Source organism: Excalfactoria chinensis, chromosome Z (assembly GCF_039878825.1).
Source record: "Excalfactoria chinensis isolate bCotChi1 chromosome Z, bCotChi1.hap2, whole genome shotgun sequence".
Lineage (NCBI taxonomy): Eukaryota > Metazoa > Chordata > Aves > Galliformes > Phasianidae > Excalfactoria > Excalfactoria chinensis.
The window spans coordinates 17846452-17868461 of record NC_092857.1 but is presented as its reverse complement, the minus strand read 5'-3'; the positions used below and the strand labels follow the sequence as shown (position 1 = coordinate 17868461).

Below are 22010 nucleotides of genomic sequence, written 5' to 3'. Positions count from 1 at the left end.
TGCTCCACCTCTGACACAGCTCCATGCCGTTCCCTTGGACCCTGTCGCTGTCATAGAGAGCAGAGCTCAGCGCTGCCATCAGGCCTCCCATCAGCTCCTCTGCTCTGAGCTGAGCACACTCAAAGGCATTGGTTGCTCCCCTCACACCTTGCCCTCCAAACTATCCACCATCTTTGTAGCCCCCCTTTGGACACAATCTAATAGTTTTATATACTTTTTATGTTGTGGTACCCAAAACCTCCCAGAGGAGAGGCTGCACAGCACAGAGCAGAGGGGACAGCCCCTCCCTTTGCCCTCTGGCAGTGCTGAGACTGGGGCACCCCAGGGTATGGTTGGCCCCTTGGGCTCCCAGGGCACACTGCTGCCTCATGCTCAACTTGCCATCAACCAGAACTCTAAGATCCATTTCTTCAGGGCTGCTCTCCAGCCTCTCAGGCCCCAGTGTGTACAGAAATCCAGGTAGAACGATTAGAACTTGCTCTTGTTAAATTTCATGGTTGGTGATTGTCCAGACCACTATTTTGTAAATATCTCTCCACAAGGCTTCTCTTTAGTCAGAGGATTCCAGAATTCCTCTATGTTTATTGTTAATCTGCAAACTCACTATACATATGAGTCTTGCATCTGGTCAATTTATAAAAACTTAGAAGACAACTGGCCCTAAAATGGAGGCCTGTGCTACCTCACCAGTGACTGGCAGCGAGTCTGATGTAAGCCCATTTACCATAACCCTTTATGCCCAAATCATCAGTTAATTGTCCACCCACTGCATTATGTTTTTGCCTAGCTATGCATTGGACATTTTGTCCAGAAAGATATTGCAAGAAACAGTATTTAAAATACTGTACTGAAATCCAACAAGATTGCATCAGTTGGCTTCCTTTGGTCAATTAGGTGGGTAACCTTATTGTGAAAGGAAAGTAATTCAGTTAAAAAGGACTTTCCTCTCTTCCACTGAATCTACTGCTATGTTTTCTTTCAAGTGTTTTTCAGTAACTCTGAAAATAATCATCTTCATAATTTTAGCAAATCCAACTCCATTGCTTTCAAAAGCAGAATACCAGAGGATCTTACTATACTGGCACACTGAACATCCTGAAGTCTGCTCTCCCCATACCCAGGGATGAAGTTTTGTTGGCACTTATTCTCCTATTGCCAAGGCCTTTGAACTTGAATATTTGTGATTACTGTGGCCTCCATTTACCGCTCAGGTAGATTTCACTCAGGAGATTCAAAAAGTCTAAGAGGGCTCTTTCCTTTGTCTCCCCTAGTACCTCTACAAAGAAGTTATCATCAGCACATGTTAGGAATTTCCTGGAGCTGTTCATTTCAGCTGTGTGGTATTCACAGTTAACACCTGGCAAGTTGAAGTAACTTTTAAGTAATAAGGAGAGGACTGTTGTTAGAGAGTAAGCGTGTAGTGTTGAGTCCTGTTAAGGTATACTGATGATGCTTGTAAGATATTTATATTTTTTCTCCTAAAATTTATCAAACAAAATATCTATGGTATCTCATTTATATATTTTAGCTTCAGTTCACTGAACAACAGGCAACTTGTTGTGTATTTCATATACAGTTTCTTCTGCAAAATACACAGAAGTTACTCCTTTTCAGTGCAGCTCTGCTCTGCACTTCCAACCATTGCACTAGAATCATTGAATTGTGTTACATTCTTCTGTCCTATTAAAAGCTCAGAAAACCTAACAGACAATTCTCTTTGTCTCTCTTCAAATCACAGCTTCTACTCTTTCTCCAGTTTAGAGGAAATACGGAGCTGAATGATCTAGTTAAGAATGTGTTGCTATTTTAGATGTAATCCCTCAAAGATAACTGGTTTTTATGACTTTGAACGCTAGAGGGCAGAAAAGCATGTGTCCAGCGGAAGAAACACCCTGCAGAAAAATCAAAGTGCTTCTGAGGTCCATAGATTTCATTATCTCAATGACTATGAGAAGCTGCATTGTTTTATAGCATCAGCAAGACTGAAAGGCTCTTCTGGAAATTACCTAGTCCCACCTCCTGCTCAGTCAGGGTGACCTGACCATTTCACTGGGTAATATTACTGTTTTATTTGTAATTTTGATTCATCACAAATATAGCAAATTATAAATGTAATTTTCCTTTTAATTTTCAGAAAGAGGAAAATCAGTGGAGATAAATATACAGAAAAAAAGAATGACTTAGAGGCAAATATTGCTAATATTAGTGTCAAGCACTTTTTGTTGTTGTTCGCTTTTTTAAAATGAGAACTTTTTACTTCAAACTGGATAATTTGTTTTTCAGTGAGCTGGTGAGAAATAAAACAAAAAAAATACTGACACAGGTATTTAAATTGATATTTAATAAGGAGCTTCAAAAATGAGGGTTTGTTTTTAATACAAAACATGCCTTTTGAGTAAATTTATTCAGAGAAAGCTTAGCATATCATAGGAAGCTCCCACTTTAAATCATTATTTATGTATTTTGGACAAAAGTGTTGATGACCACTCATTTCTTGCAAGCAGTCCTTCTGTCTTTCCTCAGTATTTTAATTGACCATATTGACTGTCATCATTTCCAGGATATACATAGCAGGGCTGCTCTTAAAGTGCTGCCTTCAGCCTTCGTTGACCCACAACATCAGAAGTGGATGTTGGTGGTATGGCAGTAGAGGTTGAACTGTCTCACCAATATCCCATTACATTTTGTTGCCATGTGATACATGGCAGCAGAGGAAGCAAAGATGTGTCATTAAATTCCTCCATGCAAAACATGTTGTGTTTTCCATGGAAATAAGTGGGAAGCATTACTCTCAGAGCAACCTATATATATATATATACATATATATACCTTGTTTACATATATACCTTTGCTGAAGAAGAGAAGAGACAAACAAATTCTTTATCAAATCAGTCCTTTTCTGAACTGATCCCTTTCCTCCTTTCTTTTGAATAAGACTTTGATACATTATACACCCTCATTTACAATTTCAGAATTTCTCTACAAAATTTTTGTATTATATTTACAAAATATATTAAATTGCCAAATCAAGCACTGGGAGAACGTACATATATTTTTAAACTGTCACACGGATTAGCAAAGTTGAGTTGCATAGCTTTAGACTCAGACTTCCAGTTAAAATATTTTCCAATTTGTGTTGGCCATATCAATTTTGTCTTCCTGTGACTGGACATTGAAATACTATCTTTATTTCCATCTTTTCCAGAGATTGCTTTATTGTGCACATAATGCAAACAGAATTTCTTATATATATCAATACTAAATTCAGTAATTAAATTGCAGGCTTTATACCTACTTTCTGCCCTTCACACTTTTAGATCCTAGGTAAACCATTTCAGTGTTTTACAAAGCTGCCCAGTTTTTGCCCTTGTCCTAAGGGAGAATTTCTCAAATTAACTCTGATCTAAGTAGCTGATGCAGTCACTGTCCTTCTGTTGCAGCCAGCTACAAGTAGAGTGAGTTCTGCCAAATAGTTCTAGAAATCCCACTGAAAATATATATATTGAAAGTGTACAGGGCAAGGAATTACTCTAACTTATGAATACTTGTCAGGTCTTTGAGGAGTTAAGGGACTGTTCAAGATCCCTAGGAACAACCAAAAGCATTCCTAGTTAATTTGCTGAATATAGCCTTTGCTTATTTGTGAAACCTCCTTTCTGTGAGCCAGCTTCAAACATGAGTCAGTGGTGCCTAGTAATCATTTGTACAAGCTCTTCAATTTCATTTGGACTAAAATTAGGTTCCTCTGTAATGCTTGAGATGTCATTCGTCCTTGAAGTATTTCAGCACACCTTGAAAGAATGGATAAAAAAAGAAGAGCTTTGATTTATGCATTAATTAAAAAATATATATAAAAAATAGTAATTAAAAAAAAAAATGACCACAACCTATATTGCTTTCCTCTTACCCTCCCTCCCACTCCCCTCACATCCTTCCTGTCCCATCCTCTCCCCTTCCCTCCTTTCCCCTCCCTTCCTCCTGCCTCTCACTTCACCTTCCCCCTCCCCCTCCCTTTCCCCTTATTATAGGTAGTGTTGTTGTACATCTTTAAGGAAAAAACATTCCATTTATGCTGGTACATGTTTGATGATTTTCTTCTTCCTGTCTGGCATTACTACTTCAGTTTCTAGGAAACAATCTCTCACTTTTTAATCTTACATTTAGCTCTCCCTGTGATTTACTTCCAGAATAGGCACAATTGTTTTGCTTTCCAAGCAAGAACTTTCTGCTGCAGTGCATAGCTTTAGCAGAAATAATCAGAACACCAAATTTTCTCTTGTTTTAAAATATAGCTACCATTTTTTAACAGTAATTTCCATGCACTGGATTTTTGAGAGACCACAAATGATTGAGGACCAATTAGACAAAATGTCTAGGGTAGGTTTGTACATTGTTAATTTAAGTTTCCCATTTTTAATCAGAGGAAGTATTATTTTATGGTTCATTTATGTTAACATTTTCAGAAATAAGTAGCATCAGTTTTGGTATTTGAGAGAATAGTAGAATAGAGAATAGTAATAGTTGTCTCACTGTGGATCCTGTAAACCTGAAGCCATCAAAAATTATATAATGTAGTGCTGTTATTGAACAGCTAACTGTTCATCAGACCAATAATGCAATACATGTCAAAAATGTGGAGCAAAATTTACAATCACAGAACTGCATACAGCATCAAAAATATTGCACCATAGATGTTCACTACAGTATGCAGCTCTATGAAAAACCTCTTTTATCATAGAGTGCAGTGATTGGTTTTACCTATTTTAAACAAAATTGTTTACTCATGTTATCAAGCTATTTTTTCCACAAAGCATTGCCTCCAAATAACTATTTAATGTACTTAATAAATCACTTTATGTTCTTTGAATACTTCAAGAATTGTTTTCTTTCTTTCTTTCTTTCTTTCTTTCTTTCTTTCTTTCTTTCTTTCTTTCTTTCTTTCTTTCTTTCTTTCTTTCTTTCTTTCTTTCTTTCTTTCTTTCTTTCTTTCTTTCTTTCTTTCTTTCTTTCTTTCTTTCTTTCTTTCTTCCTTTCTTCCTTCCTTTCTTCCTTTCTTCCTTCCTTTCTTCCTTCCTTCCTTCCTTCCTTCCTTCCTTCCTTCCTTCCTTCCTTCCTTCCTTCCTTCCTTCCTTCCTTCCTTCCTTCCTTCCTTCCTTCCTTCCTTCCTTCCTTCCTTCCTTCCTTCCTTCCTTCCTTCCTTCCTTCCTTCCTTCCTTCCTTCCTTCCTTCCTTCCTTCCTTCCTTCCTTCCTTCCTTCCTTCCTTCCTTCCTTCCTTCCTTCCTTCCTTCCTTCCTTCCTTCCTTCCTTCCTTCCTTCCTTCCTTCCTTCCTTCCTTCCTCCTTCCCTCCTTCCTTCCCTCCTTCCTTCCCTCCTTCCTTCCCTCCTTCCTTCCCTCCTTCCCTCCTTCCCTCCTTCCCTCCTTCCCTCCTTCCTTCCTTCCTTCCTTCCTTCCTTCCTTCCTTCCTTCCTTCCTTCCTTCCTTCCTTCCTTCCTTCCTTCCTTCCTTCCTTCCTTCCTTCCTTCCTTCCTTCCTTCCTTCCTTCCTTCCTTCCTTCCTTCCTTCCTTCCTTCCTTCCTTCCTTCCTTCCTTCCTTCCTTCCTTCCTTCCTTCCTTCCTTCCTTCCTTCCTTCCTTCCTTCTTTTCTTTCTTTTCTTTCTTCAGAAATAAAGATTGTTTGTTTGTTTGTTTGTTTGTTTTCAGAAGGAAAGAAAGAAACAAGAGATCCAAGCTGCTTCTCTGTTAAAGTTGTATTACAGAGTTGTTTCATTTCCTTGAATTTCCATAAATTCTGTGATTTGTCTTGATATGGTGATCCACTGCATGCAAAAATATAGTGACAATAAGTGTTTTTGATATCAAGGTATAAACTTAGTCTGTAGTAATCTTGTAAGAAGCTTATTTCTGTGACCTTATTGTGGTTGGCTGCGTTAGCAGGTTTGCTGAAATAATGAAGGAAGGGCACTTAAGGGGACAGAGAAAAGAGAGCTGATAATAAGTATACTTGGTTCTGTTTTCTTTGGAAAACAACAACAACAACAACAACAACAAACGATAAAAGAAAAAAAAAGGATAAAAAAAAAGAGAGAGAAAAATGGAAAGAAAAAGTGGGAAAAAATAAAAAGAAATAGAAAAAGAAAGGTTAATCAAAATCCTTTTTAGAAATAGAATGTGAACAGGAAATATACCTGGCAATATTGAGTTATTTAGGCTGCAAATACGAAACTTCAGTCCAATTTGGTTTTATTTGCCACAGAGTAATGATAGATTTTGGCAGAACTCGCATCCATTATTATTATTTGCTTGTGCTTTAATTGACTGTATTAGTGATTCAAACTTAAATGCTATTCTAGCTATGAAGGAGTCTGTAGTTACCCAAAGAGCAGTTCATAACCCATTGCTTGAATGGTCAAAGTTCAATTCCTGTGCACACTACACACTATATTAGTATATTTAATTACATAGGTTATTCATTAAATTGCTTAAGAATTTTGTGACTTTTGGCCCAGAAACAGATTTTACTTATGGATCTGATATATTCAAAGCTGATCTTATTCTGTGAATAAATTTATTGTCTATCGTATACTGGCTCTGTAGCGTATTTGTGTAAAATGAGAAAAACAGCTCCTTCAACGAACCAAATATACAGTTATAGAATGTATTTTTTCTGAAAAATGTAATTTCTCACTTAACCCTTTTTTTATTAAGATAGCACATTTCATCTGTTCATAACTGATTGATAGACTTTTCCCTGAGAGTTTACTATTCTGTCTCTCCAACCTTTGCTGATAGATCCCTGAATATTCCTAAATTATCATTTCTATGTGTGTGAATACTCAGCTTCTTCTCCATGGCTTTTCTTATGAGGACTGCCAGGGCACCTGGCACCATCCTTCTATAGGAGAAGGGAGGCTAGACAATGCTGCTGGCCTTGTAGACCATACATAAATTGGTGTAGAATTGAACTGTAGGTTCTTATTCACATTGCCCTGTACTAGGCTAAAATGAGTTTAAGCTTGAATTAATTGAAAACAGTAAAACAAAGAAATAGGTACCAAATCTGAGTATCTGAATTCTATTTGGAATTCAGAGTGATTCTTGCTAACAGCAACCTGAGTTCAGCTGTTAGTCACTGGCAGTTATTCAGTAAGGGGAATGGTGTCTTTGAGAAAAGCTGCCAAGAGGCCTGAAAATTACCAGTCTGAGACTTACTTGCTTAGAGTGGCTGATCTCTTATAGATGATTAAGCCCTTTCAGAAAAGCTGCTTAGTGATATAAACTGATTCTCTTTAGAAACTGTGAGGAAGGAAGACACACTTGAAGAGAGTTAAGAATTAAACAAAGAACAATTTAGGAGTTTAAGGACATTTTCAGTATCAGTTTTATTTCCTGGCTACTCTTTACAGTGCTGAAGGGAAGGACATCGGAGAACAGAGGAAATTTTATCTGTGGATAGTGTTTGGGTTTCTTATTTTACTTATTGTTGTTTTTATATTATATATACATTCTTTTTAGCTGTCTGATGCCAACCTGTTCAAATATATTCTGTAGAAAAATAAACATTTTCAACAGATTGTGAAGAGTTTGAAAGCCTTTTTCAGGGCTGCAGTGAATAGTCAAGAGTGCTGGCCGTTTCTCATTTGCCTTAGTTCTACAGTTCTGTGCTCTTTAGTGCCTGATATAACTAGCCAAGGATTTACCATAAGAGTACCCACTTGAATAATGAGATAAGAGGCCTGAATATAGGAAGCGTTTGCGCAAAGGGCAAGTCTCATGCAGCAGGAAATCCCAGTTATCCCTTCTAGTCTTGTGCTCTCAGCCAGCCACATCTCTGCCAAAGCATACCATAGGGAAAGGACGTTCCCTTACACAGTTACAAGTGCTTCATGACTAGTGCAGGGCACATCCAGTGCAACTGTCCTGCTTCCCCGCTGATTAATATATTTCTTAGACAATTTTAGAATTTTATCTTTGCTGATGGCCTTTCTGTGGGATCCTTTTGGAGCCTATATCCCTCGTCCATCTCTAAGAAATAAGATGAGATTTCGCTTTTTGAAGTCCTACAGGTATCTCTTCTAATGGCTTATGGTGTAATTGACATAGATAATAAAGGCAACTGCTTTTTTTTGTTGTTGTTGTTGTTTTGTTTTGTTTTGTTTGTTTGTTTGTTTTTTGTTATTATTTTTTTACAGGACTTTAGTATGTAAGAGCCTGGGAATGTCTTGTGTTAGTTTTGACTCCTGCTATTTCCTTGAGTTCATAAGGGCTTTGCTGAACCTGTATAGTAGGAAAATAGTTTCCATGTTAATGTGTAATTATGTGAATAAGGGACCTTGGAAGTTTGTGAAACTGCCCTCCACATCTGAGAAAAGGTGCAGAGTAAGATTTATGTCAGTGTTCCTGTGAAAGTACTCGTTCTAGATAAGTACTTATCGTAAGATAATTTATATGGTTATAAAAATGACTCCTAAGTTAGAAGTAGTTGATCTTTAATGCTGATAGACTTTTACTGATTTGCATAGCCAAAAAGCCATATTTATTAAATATTTTTGTGTTCAACATGTAAAAAGTATAATCACAGTAAAAATACAGATTCTATTTTACCTTGGATTATATTAAAAAATGAAATAGCAAAGTATGTTTTCCAGTATTTCTTGTACAGCTTTCTGCAAATGGATCAATACTCATATTCCAGTTTCTTTGCTCTTATCTGTAATAGATGTAGAAATGAATTTTAAAGATTAATTTTAAAAGATCATCCCACTTGTATATAAGACATTGTAGAACTTGATAAGTATAATCTTCTCTGTTCATTGAGATGTGGTCGCATTTGTGTGCACATATGTAAAATATCAAATGCCTATGAGGATAATTGCTGTAAGTAAGGGTAAATACTGTCAATGTAAATACTGTCAAGAATTGGCTTGATACAATCCAGCATCTCACAATGTTTTCTTTGCGAAAACTAGATAGTTTATGCACAGGGAGCTGTTTTTATCACAAACAGAGTAAAAATAGCAAATAATGGAATTTGAATAGAGAATAAACATATGGTAACTGTTACAATTTTTTTTTTTTATTTTTTTTTAGTTCATAATTGGATCATATAATTTGATTAACAGTCTCTTAAGGCAGTAATTTTTTCTTTTCTTTTTTTTTTTTCTTCAAAAATCTAGTAATATCTTTTAGAATCTTATATCAGTGTTTCAGAAGAAAAAGAAATTACATCAGATAGCATGCTAATGTGGAGTATCCTTTTGTATGATTAACTTACATAGAGCACTAAGAGTTTGTTTATGTTTCAGACTAAAAAGAGTAGCCATAAAAGTTGTTAATGAAAAGAAAATTTTACCTGAACTTCACAGATGAGTATGCATTTTGTTTTACCATAGTTAATAGTGTTACAGGTTTCTTTTCCAGGGGCTCTAAAGAATTAATGTCAGGTTGATGGTAATTTTTCAAAAGCTGAGCCATAGTTGTGTTATTCAGTGTCAACCTTTTGTTTATATTAGTTAATTTAAACCTAACTTTTGACAGAAAGGAGGATTGAAAGAAAGAAAGAAAGAAAGAAAAGAAAGAGAAAGAAAGAAAGAAAGAAAGAAAGAAAGAAAGAAAGAAAGAAAGAAAGAAAGAAAGAAAGAAAGAAAGAAAGAAAGAAAGAAAGAAAGAAAGAAAGAAAGAAAGAAAGAAAGAAAGAAAAGAAAGAGAAAGAAGAGAAAAAAGAGATATACATATTTATGTCACTGCCATAGCTCCATTCACACTGTAGGTTATATTTAGAAATCTACTACAAAATTTTACAGTACACAGTCCCTATGTAATTTAATAATCTTGTTTATGTCAGCTGGCAGTTCTGCTCACGTCACTGAACTATCTGATGTCAAGGAGCTTTGGTTTCTAGAACAGAATACCTGATAGTACTGTCCAGGCTTTCCATAACTAACACTGTTTAGTAAAGCATGCTGTTCTATTTTATAATTTTAGTTTAAATTGTGAAGTTGCCTATGATCTTACAGTGGTTTTTATTACATTTTGGGCAGAAACATAGTGTTTTCCCTTTGATATACCTCAATCCCTCCTTCTCTTCAAATACTGATCTGAGTTTCTTTGCTGAGCAGCAAGTACAGGGGGTTGCGTATGTATTTGAAAGGATGGTTGAACAACTAGGCTGATGGAAGACTCTAAAGAGGTGAAAAAAATGTATTGATATTGGACAGTTTTTCTAGGAAGAGCTGGAATGCGACACAGTTACAAAGAACTAATCTTTCCCTGCCCTTCCCATTGAGTAAACCATAGTCCTGTGAAAGCAGACCAAAAAGAAAACCCACACCAAAAATACCCCACCTTGTAGAGGTTCACTTTGATTCACTGTCCTCCAGAAGTGCAGTGTTCACAGTGTTAGATGGCCAGGGCCATGTACTTCATGTGCTTCACAGCTAAGAAACCACAGGAGGCTGCCAAACCATAATGTGATTTCAGTATATTTTTATAGGTTGGAAAAAGAGAAGATTTGCTTATTTTTCTGAGATGTATGCCCACCTGCCTGTCTGGTAGATGAACATTCTTCAACCCCTGTACAAGCAAAATATTTCTAAATCTTCATGATGTTTCCAGGTGACACAAACATGCTCACCTCTTTTATATGAATAAGAACATGTTATTATGACACTCAGCCCTGCTAAACAGATCCTCACACTTTCTTAATGATAAGTCTTCAGGATAACTTAGAAGATCCACCATAGGGAGCAGGATTTGCCCTAAATATATGGCTGGATATCAAATCTTCTATCACCATAAAGGATTTGCAAATAACTGAGTAGAATCTGAGTAAAATCTGTTTGAACAGATACTGGCAGTAGTATGCATTAAATTGAATAATCAAAGACTGAATCATTTTTTTAAAATTACTACATTGTCAGAACTATGTCTTCATTTGAATAGCTGTGAAAATGCACTTCCTGAGGTGCAGCAATCACGAAATTTCTTTCTTTATGCAGAAAAAAAACAAAAACAAAAACAAAAACAAGGAAAGGTTTGTTTGTTGTTGTCTCTATCTTTTTTTTTTATTATTATTATTTTATTTTTTTTTTTTATTTTTATTTTTATTCCTTCCTCTGTTCTCTGTTATTCTTCTTTGGCTGCCATCTGTCATATTTCCCTGGACCAGAGGAATGGTCATGTGGCTGAAGCCACTGCCAACATCATTTCTGCAGCCAGCTGCTCAGAGCATTAGTACGTAAGGAGGCAGATTCCCCTCCTGCCAGATGATTGTACTCCAAGCCACTAAACTCTTGGGAGCTAAGCTGTAAATGGAATCTCTCTCTCAAACAACCATTTTCAGGAATTCCTTCTCTTAGGGGATTTCTTAATGATGCCAAAGCTTTCTTAGTTAGCAGAGTGTAATACTCTAACTTCTTTCATTATTACCAGCCTTACAATAAATTGGAATAGAAATCAGATTAAAGTTTATTATTTTATTTATTAATGATTAAATTCCCAGTACACTGGAGCTAGTTGGCTTCTTTATGACTAGTCACTCAGTGATGTCTGAGAAATGAAATTTTTGAATGCACAGGTGTGGACCTTTCTAGCTAACATGATGACTCTGGCAGTTGTTTCATTTTCATCTCAGAAGTTCTGTAATTCAGAAGATCACATCACTTAAAATTCAGATTTATTTTCAATAAAACTGCATGCCAAAATGTCATCATAACTAATTCAACCATTTGTTTATGTTAACGTGAAATCCTTGGGAAGGAAAAAAATAAAATAAAATAAAATAAAATAAAATAAAATAAAATAAAATAAAATAAAATAAAATAAAATAAAATAAAATAAAATAAAATAAAATAAAATAAAATAAATAGCAGGGCTTATTGCTGGTCAGATTAAGTAAGAATAGGAACATAGGTGCAAGTGAATCATACTTGACACTCCGTGTTGTAAACTTACATCCTTGGCAAAATTGCACAGATCATGTTTCAGTACCAGTTCCTAAAAGCTCAGCAAGTCAGGTTACAGCCCGTGGGTCCCCAACATCAGAAAGAACTTGAAGTAGTATTTTCTAAAGCTTCAGACTGTGCTTGTATTTCTTAGGCTTGATCGTCACAAAGATGAGTCAAACTATTGTAGTATGACTCTCCCATTTCTTCTTTGAACTACCAATACTAGATGCTTGATTTGTGGGTTTCTTTGTTATTCTTACTATAATGGTAGAGGTTTAGCTAATGCTGAATGAATAGAAAACAAGTATACATGCACAGAAATTTCATCATTAAGGTTTTTCTAGTTTCTGTTGATGTAAATTCCAGTACCAAGACTAATGGTAAGCTAGAACCAGTATGAAGAATCATCAGGAAATACAGACTGAAGGAAATTATGGTAAGGTCGATATGGTTTGCAATAAAAAAGTATCTTGGGTTTGCTAATCATTGCTGAAACAATCGCTGTATGAAGTTGATGTTTCAGATTAAACTGAGAGCAGGCTTTAGAATCCCTTGGAGTGAAAAAAAAAAACAACATAATTCACTAGCCATTAACACCAGGAAACAGTCCGTTTGATTTACGAATTTTAGATGTCCATAGATATTTATGTTAATGTCAAGACTGTCTGACTTGCAATTCCCTTATGTATAACAAATTCTAGAAGCACTATAATTAGATCATCCAATCTGATACCCAACACATCAGGAACAAGCTGACGCTAGTTCAGCATGTACCATGTCAAAATGTTGTAATTAATTTCTAGAAACTGCATTATAGAAGAAGAAAATGTTATGGGAGTAACCTGTAAATGTTAATTTTGTGCCACTGTAGATGTTTATATTCACTGTGGATATGAATACATCATTTTTTACTGCAAAGGAAATTAAAAGTCTCAAATTTCTTGTTGGTATTAGTAAATACAATTTATTTCTTAGCCCCAGAAACCACTAGTAGGTGCATATCACTTAGTGTTCTGGTCATCCGTGTGAAAACAGTGTATGAACTTCTGCAATATGGCAAAAGGCAATTCAAACATCTAATGTGCCTTTCTTAATGTGTCTTTAATTCTATGAGTTAAAAAAGAAAGAGAGAGAGAGAAAGAGGAAGGAAGGAGGGAAGGAGGGAAGGAGGGAAGGAGGGAAGGAGGGAAGGAGGGAAGGAGGGAGGGAAGGAAGGAAGGAAGGAAGGAAGGAAGGAAGGAAGGAAGGAAGGAAGGAAGGAAGGAAGGAAGGAAGGAAGGAAGGAAGGAAGGAAGGAAGGAAGGAAGGAAGGAAGGAAGGAAGGAAGGAAGGAAGGAAGGAAGGAAGGAAGGAAGGAAGGAAGGAAGGAAGGAAGGAAGGAAGGAAGGAAGGAAGGAAGGAAGGAAGGAAGGAAGGAAGGAAGGAAGGAAGGAAATGAATGGTATATATAAAATGATTAAAAATTAATTAATTAATTAATTAATTAATTAATTAAATAACACCAGAAGACAACCATGGCTCTTGCCCACATAGAACATTTTGGCGCACACACAACAGTCCAGTGTCCTTATCCACGAGGCCAGCTATATTTCTTAGCAGAGGTGGTTCATGACAGCTAATCCAGTCTCCTGGCCTGTGTCAGCAGCCATCAGCAAATGTTTGAGAAAGAACAGCAGGAATCTTGCTGGTTACAGTATAATATTCCTTGAGAGAAAAATTTCAATTCTCCAGCAGATCCCTAGCAATTAGTGTTTTTTGAAATGGTGCTAAATTTTTTGTGTCAGCGTTATCTTTGGACATTTGCTTTCAAAGGTGAACTCTCTGTGGAGAGTAAACATTTGTTCATTCCATTTTCATCCTTTGTCTTCTAGTTTTTTGTTTTTTGGTTTTTTTTTTTTTTGTTTTGTTTTGTTTTTTTTTTTTAATAAAGGTTTTCTGACCTTATGTTGGCAAAAGGGTTAGTTGATATTTTGTGTACTTATATGCCCCTCTTTTTCATCAGCTTTCCAAGTTACCTATCCTTTCACTGCCTCTTTTTACACAGAAATACTGTCACTTCAATATCATTATGTTGATCTCTTAGTCTCTTCTCCTAGCACAATGCTCCCTCTAATGCTCTGTGACAACAAGGAAACTCATAGTATCAAAACAAGTTTCTAATGAGGACATCTTTGTAAATAAAGCTATTCCTCTTGCAAATGAGCCATAATTTTAAAGATGTTTCCCTTGTAATATTTCTATTATTACCACCTATTTCAGTTTTAATGTAGCTTAACAGATTTGCTGAGTAACAAATATTGAACCCTGAGCAATTATCCACTATTCCTTGAAATACCCGAGAGCCTCTGTTCTAGCATGTTTAGACACTGTAATTAGAAAAGTGTTGAATAGTCTCAATTCCATTGCAATGTAATTTTTCTCCTATTCCACAACTACCCATTCTCTTTTTTTTTCCTGAGAGAGAAGTTTACAAGGACACAATCTTGAATGAAGGCAATAGGAATCTACGGGAGGTGGAATTACATTCCAGTTTCCATTGGAAATCTTACTTTTCTGAAAGGAAAAGAAATCCTTCCTGATGAATGTCCAGTTTTACACAACTTTCTACGGAAAGAACATTTCTGGTTTTAGATGAAGAAATCTAAAATGTGATTAAGGTTTTTAGCCTCATTTCTCCAGGGTTCCTGGCTTGCTGGGAGGTCAGAGGGTCCTTCAAGCAAACTGCCAGAAACTGAGCAACCATAAACAGGAGACGCATGCTTTCCATTAACTGTCCTACACATTCGGTCACTAATACATATGTATATGTCTTTTCGTGTGTATAAGCACCTATACATGTGCATATTATATTTGCCTTAAGCATATGCATGTATAGCTATACACATATATCCTAACATTAGAATGAATGAAGCATCAGAAGTTGGTCAGGAAGAAATAGAGCTTACTTTATTGTTTGTCCTCATGAACTCTGCTTCACTCTATTTATTTATTCATTTAATTTGTTACATTTCCAGTCAGTGCTCAGCTTTTTAGTGGCTTAGCTTTCACATACTTGGTACAAATTTCTGTTGAAACTGCAAAAGCAGTGACACAGCAGAACAAACAACAGCATAGCTGAAGAATATCTGTCATCACTTCCAAGCAGGATAAGATAAATTCCTGTTAACACTAGCTGAAGTTGTTTAGCTAGTGAAGAAACCAAAAATGGAAGAAAGCAACACTATTTAAATGGGATATAATTGTTTTCAGATGGAGAGTAGTAGGCCCTGTATTACCTTGATTATAACATACGCAGATATAAATAAATAAATAGATAGATGGATAATGAAAAATAAAAAGAAAAATACAAAGTAGCTCCATCTTGAGCTACATAGGTTTTGCTGTAATATGCCCTCTAAGTCAGACTGTGAATACAACTTAAACTGCAGTAGCTGGATAGTAAGCCATACCAGATTTTTCAGTGTCCTCATGACTTCATCTGAAGGCAGTTTTTCCTTCTTCCTGCTCTTTCCAGATACCACCATACACCTAAACCCATGTTATAAACTGCTGTGGAAGTGCCAGCAGCCACCAAAATCACTTGGGTACGGAGGTATACTTCCACAGCTTTTGCATTGTCAGGAATTATGTTTGGCCAGCATCAGACCTACTGCAAAAATCTTCACACTGCAAAGAAAACCTCTCTAGTTTCATAAATGTTGAATTGTCTACTTTTGCACATAACCATTTCAGTTATGCTTGGAAGGAAGGACAGCTGGCTGGCTGAAGTGTCCATTCTGATCAAAGGATAATGCATCCCTAGGGAATTAGAGCTTTTTTCCTCAAATGAGAAATACTCCATTCTCTTCCACTGAATGTAATGTTTTCTTTTCCTTATGATAAACTGAATGTGGCAATACATGGAACTTAAAATTACCAATTATAGTATGGCAAATACAGCAGGATCTGCTAGTCAGACAGCTCTGGTGTCAGGCAGGAGCTTCACATTGCACTAAGAAATATGTAAATGATGTAGTTTCTGACCTTAATTCATATGACACTAACAGTCTCTGATATTTTCTTATGTTTATGTGGTTTTCCTAAAAGTGCAAAACATGTTTCAACTTCTAATGGAGTTTCTAGGTAACCATCTAATTACATCATTTTTCCTTGCTTTTTGCTCATCTTACTCATAAGCAAACAACAAAAAAATAAAATAAATTAAAAAAAAAATAAAAGGAAAAGAATGTGGTTTTGGAAAAGCTCAACTAGAAAAGTAGAGAAGTCAGCTGTTCTAAGCAACAAAGCCCATCCGTTTTATGTCATGTACTAGAAGGCAAGCCAAATGTTTCAACATCACTTGAAGCAGGACTGAACAGTTAAAAAAATGATAAATTGAAAACCTGAGTCAGTCTGCAAGGCAACAGAAGATAAAGGCAGAGAGTCAGGCTTACTGGTAGCACATGAAAAAAAAGTAAAGCTTTTTCTAAATCCTGTAAAAGGAAAATGCTTCCATGAATATACTGTGAGATGTTCAGAAATGATGAGTTCCTAAATCGAGAATGAGTTCCTTGCAGCTGAGAATTAGAAAGAAATTTAGCATTTTACTGCCATATGTGGCTAAACACATCAGCACTCATAATGAAAATACAGATTTTTTTTATTTATTTATTATTTTTTTTTACAAATTAAGATCCTGATATTAATTTCCCTGATATACTTTCAAGATGCAGATTTCCCAGCTGTGCAACAAGACTGTTTTAAGATGTAAAGAGAGAAGTAGGCTATTCTAGAAAAGCTATACTTTCCAGTGAGAAAAAAAAATGCTGAATTTGTATTCTCTTCATTACCTCAAAGCAACAGTTGGTCTTGAACCAAAAAAGTATTCTATAACTTGGACTGTACATTTGAATTAATCTGTCATTTTGATTTCAGTTTATAGTAGCTAATGCAAATTTAAACTAAGGAGGATAAAATGTAGTCAGAGAATGTCAATGAAAATTATTTATTACAGCGAAGATCAGTTTGATGTGATCACAGTTTGCCAGTGTACCTTTAATAATGAGAAGTATATGGGTTCCTTCTATTGTAAATAATTTCACCTAAAACACTTCTCAATATTCAAGATAACATTTATTTTGGATAAAATACATTATTTTGATCCTGCAATATTTAGTTCAGCATTAAGTTTCATACACTCTGTTGCTATAAAAGGATAAGAGTCAAACTGCTTCTAAGTAGTTTCAGTAAGACACAAACTTGATCATGTCAGCCTTCTGCGCGTACAGAGTCACCTCCCTCAAAATAGCTTTTCATTGTATTAACATAAACAGTTTGTGACAATAATGTAAAGCATTCTAGGGAATCTGCCTTCAAAATCTTAGAGAATCTTACCCTGAATTCAGTGCAGCATCTTCATTTTTGTCTTTATACCTGATAGCTTAAGGAAATGATGATATACTGTCAGTGACTTAATGTCTTTTTATATACTTAGGAAAAGGGATGTTTCGATTTTTTTTTCTTTAAACTTTTTATATCTGTAGTTTATGAGCATTTTCATATTCAGTATTTTTAGTTACAACCTAAATAACTGTCTTTCATTATATTTATTATCTGTTCCTGTTTTTTAAGTGAAGTAACTGCAGATTTTTTTTCTTTGTTTATAGATTATATTTCTGGCTATCAAATTGACTGTTCTAGTTACCTACTTTCTGTTTGTTCTGTTTCTGTGTATACATATTACTGCAATTTGATTTACAGTTAATAGAGTAAGGCATTGTGGAGACCACATTTATGGAAAAATGTATTTCCTTACTTGGAAGGTAGATAAAGAAAATGCTGTTATAATTCTCTGTAGTGAAAATAATCTCGTGATTTACTTCAGCTTTGTCAATACTTTTAATTTAAAATTCAGAATATTCTGATGCCATTTTTCATCTGCAAATGCTGAGTTACACGGTAGCACCTGTAGACTCAGAACTGGAAATTAAGAAATGGATAACTACAGAAAGTTAAGCAGAGTCTAGGAATTAACTTTTACAACTTTAATCTCCATATTTGCTCTGGAAAATATATACTACTATATATATATATACTACTATAGGAAAATATGGGGCAAAGGGAGTGGGGTGGAAAAAACTGTTAAGGAAGGGAAAAAAAAGCATTCAGATGAAAGTGATAGACTGCAGTGATATATGAGCATCGTCTAATTAGCGATTAGAAAAAGTTGCGCTATACTGCTGCTGCTCAATTATTTTATTTGCCCCATTAGTAGGGATGAAATAGCTCCCCAGCTACCTAGACCTTTTCAATCCATTATGCTACTTTTCGGCAAAACAAGATTTGCAGCTTTTCTGGAACGGAGTTAGGGTCCCTGGAGCTGACATTCTGCCCCACTGAGTTATCCTCATGGATGCAATTTACAAAGTTCTCTGATTCAAAATTAACTTCCAATTATTTGTATAGTAAATAACTGTAATTTGTTTCATAGCCAGGCATAGTCACCCCACACTGCCAGCAGCAACAAGCACACTGATGCAGATTTAGACTTCAGTCACCTAATGGCTTTATTGTGATTCTCTAAGTAAAACTTCATGGAAAATACCTACCTGTTTTGTACACAAACAAGGCAGACCGGTACTGCTGCCATGCAGAAAGTTTCTCTTATGAGCTTTTGTATCCATAACGTTTTGAAACTTTCATATTCGATCTGTATCTCTCACAGTGACTTTGACTGCAGAATAATTTATTTATTTTATTTCTTTTTCTAAACACTCACATGGTGACTTTCATATCAGGATGTGAGATTTTGGTCATAGCTTTTGTTGACACATAACTGTAAAAAATAGGTGCTGGTAACTCCTTCAACTAAATTTAATGGAAGGGAAGGGAAGGGAAGGGAAGGGAAGGGAAGGGAAGGGAAGGGAAGGGAAGGGAAGGGAAGGGAAGGGAAGGGAAGGGAAGGGAAGGGAAGGGAAGGGAAGGGAAGGGAAGGGAAGGGAAGGGAAGGGATGGGAAAATGTTATAAAGAAGATATTTTAGAGTGAAGGAGATAGAATTTCAGTAATGTTGCTGGGAACTTAAATTATGTAAATGTTTTATTGTCCAGGTCACCAAAATGACCTGCAAGTGTTTACACTCTCTGGAATTTTGACTCATATAACGAAAACAGCAATCGTTCTCTCCACATGTTCCTTGGGTCTGTACGTTTTAAAGCAATAGGTGCTTAAAAGCAGTACTGTTCGAGCTCCTTCCCTCTTTGAACCAGTGCAAACTGATCTAATCAATGTTGTAAAAATCCAGGTCATGTAAACATATTACTGTTGAACCCCGCATTTAATCTTCAATCCTTCTGAGGTGGTACGTAAAGTCAACTTTTTTGTTGCTGCTTTCCATTTTTATTTCAAATACCAAACTTCTAACTAATTTTTCATCTCCCAAAGGAAAAATTCTTCAGGACAAGTTAAGTAGGTAATGCAAGGTAACTGTTGGGCACTGTTCAATGTTGAATATTTCTAGCCCTGCTATACAGAAGCCAAGTATGCTATAAATACAAATCTACATAATATTCATCATTTGGCATGCTCTCAAGCCCATGAGCAATCTTGCATAGCACACTGCTGTTACTCTAATGTTTTAGCCTGAAGCATAGGGAGAAATTTTCAGAAATTGGCTCTTTGACTTCTATTTGATTTGGCTCATCTTTGCATGTTCAGTTAGATCTTTAGTATACAAAGTAGTTAAATGTTATAACAAAGGAATTTAAAAGAAATAGAAAGAGTTCAGCTTCTAACTAATTATACTGGCAAACTTACAGAGAAAAATATTTTCCAAGGTACTTGTGAAATTACAATGACTGAACTCAACATGAAAATTAATGGCAGAAAACTGACATACAACATCAAAAAATTCAGATTGATTAAAATCGAAGAAAATAGCCTGACTTCATTAGAACATCATTAAGCATGAAATTCAGATGGGTTATGGGAGTATAGATGTCTTCACATATCAAAATATGAAAGCAAGAAATTTGAAGACATCTATGCTCCAATGTAAATGCATTCGAATTTCATGCTTTATGGTGTTCTAAACTTATGGCTGTAATAATATGATATAAACTGTTTAATTCTTATAAGCTCACATAATTTCTGTTAGCATTCAAATTACATTACTGGTTTTGCAAATCACTGCAAGAAGCACACTGATGTCTGAAGAACGTGACATTTTAAAATGCTGAAAAAACACCAGAAGTTTATATCAGTGGTAGTTTTTAACAGTGTTTGTAATATCAAACATTGCACAGTTTTCTGCAAAGCTAAACGTGTATTAAAATCAGAGGGGAAAAAGAGAAAAGGTCATTTACTGTTGAAAAATTAATTTTTTATTTTTTTTTAAATTCTGCAAATTATTTTCATGGAAGCTGCAATGTATATTTAGAGAGGTTTCTTTTCTAAGTAGTTTTGTGGATAATTTACAGCAACAATTAGAAGAAAACAAAAATTTGGGATGATATGTGCAGTTTAGTATCCTTAGTTTTTTAATTTTCCTTTGGATGTCAATCAGAAAACTCTATGAAAATAGCAGTTTTTGAGGAGATCTTTTATAAGAGAAGTTTAAAGGGGGTATGAAATTTCATAGGGACCCTTTCCCTGCACACAGAGTTTGCATGAAAAACACAAAGAAGTGCTTGAGAAAAGAACAACAACAACAACAAAAGGAGGGGGGGGGGGAAGAGGGGATGAACCTGCTATTATTAGAATAATAACAGTTTTTAGGCAAACTAATAGATATGGAAAAATGTAAACAACATGGAGGAAAGAAAATGAAATTTATATAGAATAAATATCACATATGAGAAAAGGAGGAAGAACTCAGGGAAAAGCAGATGGAGTTATACTGCTGAAGTAGCAGGCCAGGAAGAAGTGGCAGTTTTTGCCTTGGAAGTGGTGATTCCAGACAAGTCTGGGGGGGAGGACATGGTAAGAGTTTAAGATCAACAAATCTGGGAAGTGTGGTTCTTGGAAATATTATCCCAATGGAAGTGAGGTTGTTTGTATGTATCTTAACTAGGCCAAGGAGGAAGCCTGAAATTATTGTAGGATGTCATAAAAAAATGAAAGTGCTATCCATATGACAGACAAAAAGATGAATGAAGTGATACTCATTTAAATCGCACCTGCTTGTAAGGAGATATCAAAAACAATGGCAGAAACACAGCTGGTAAAGTGAGGTAAGAATGCAACTTAATGACTCCTTCAATATAAGCCTAAAAATAGTTATAAAATAATGGTAAAGAAAGAACAGGGCTAAGGAATTAACTTTGAAGGAGATGTAGGGTAAAGCTGAGAGAAGAAAGCGAGACTTTAGTCAGACAGTATGTTGGAATATGAGAGAATGCTGAGTATAAAAGATTTTTTAGAATTGGGGATTCGTTTCTGACTTCAAAGTATGTTGGACCTCAAGGAGAATGAAAATAAGATTTGGCCAGGAGGAGGTCATTTGAAGCACTGCTTAATATTAAAGCAAATTAAAAAATACTGCAACTCTTTGAAGTAGAGTACAAGCAAATTGTAACAATCTTAAGGACAAAACTGATAACTAACTATTTTAAATGGTTGTGGTTTCCAACTGTGACATAACTGATTTTATAGTAAGTAACAATTATGATCATGTAACTGTTTCTTAGAAGAATCTGTAACCATAAGCTTTCAAAAACAAACAAAAACAACAACAACAACAACAACAACAAAACTACCACAAGATTACCACCGCTATTGGAAAGAGTATATTCTTCCAGAGAAAAATTAGTTTGAGGAAAAGCTACTTTAAATGAGTTTTGTAATTTATAAGGGGGTAGACAGAAAAGTGTCATAATTTTCAAAGAAATGATGATTTAATATTTGGGGTTTGTTTGTTTTTGAGAAAGTACAAATTAAAAAAGAAACAAGAGCTATTGGGTTAACCATATTCTTTTAGAGGAACTCTTTTGCAAGAAAAGAAGTCCAGCACCCTTAGTTGATTTGAATTGCTATTGGTTCTCATTTAACATTATCTTTAATAGAATAATGGTCTTTCAGACATGTTAATC

At 35.4% G+C, this 22010-nt stretch overlaps 1 protein-coding gene across 2 annotated transcripts in view; it reads left to right on the top strand.

Annotated features, from left to right (window-relative positions):
- The window catches only part of PDE4D (phosphodiesterase 4D), a 406463-nt gene that overhangs the window by 235927 nt on the left and 148526 nt on the right, over nucleotides 1–22010 (top strand). The gene's annotated exons all lie outside the window — the stretch shown is intronic.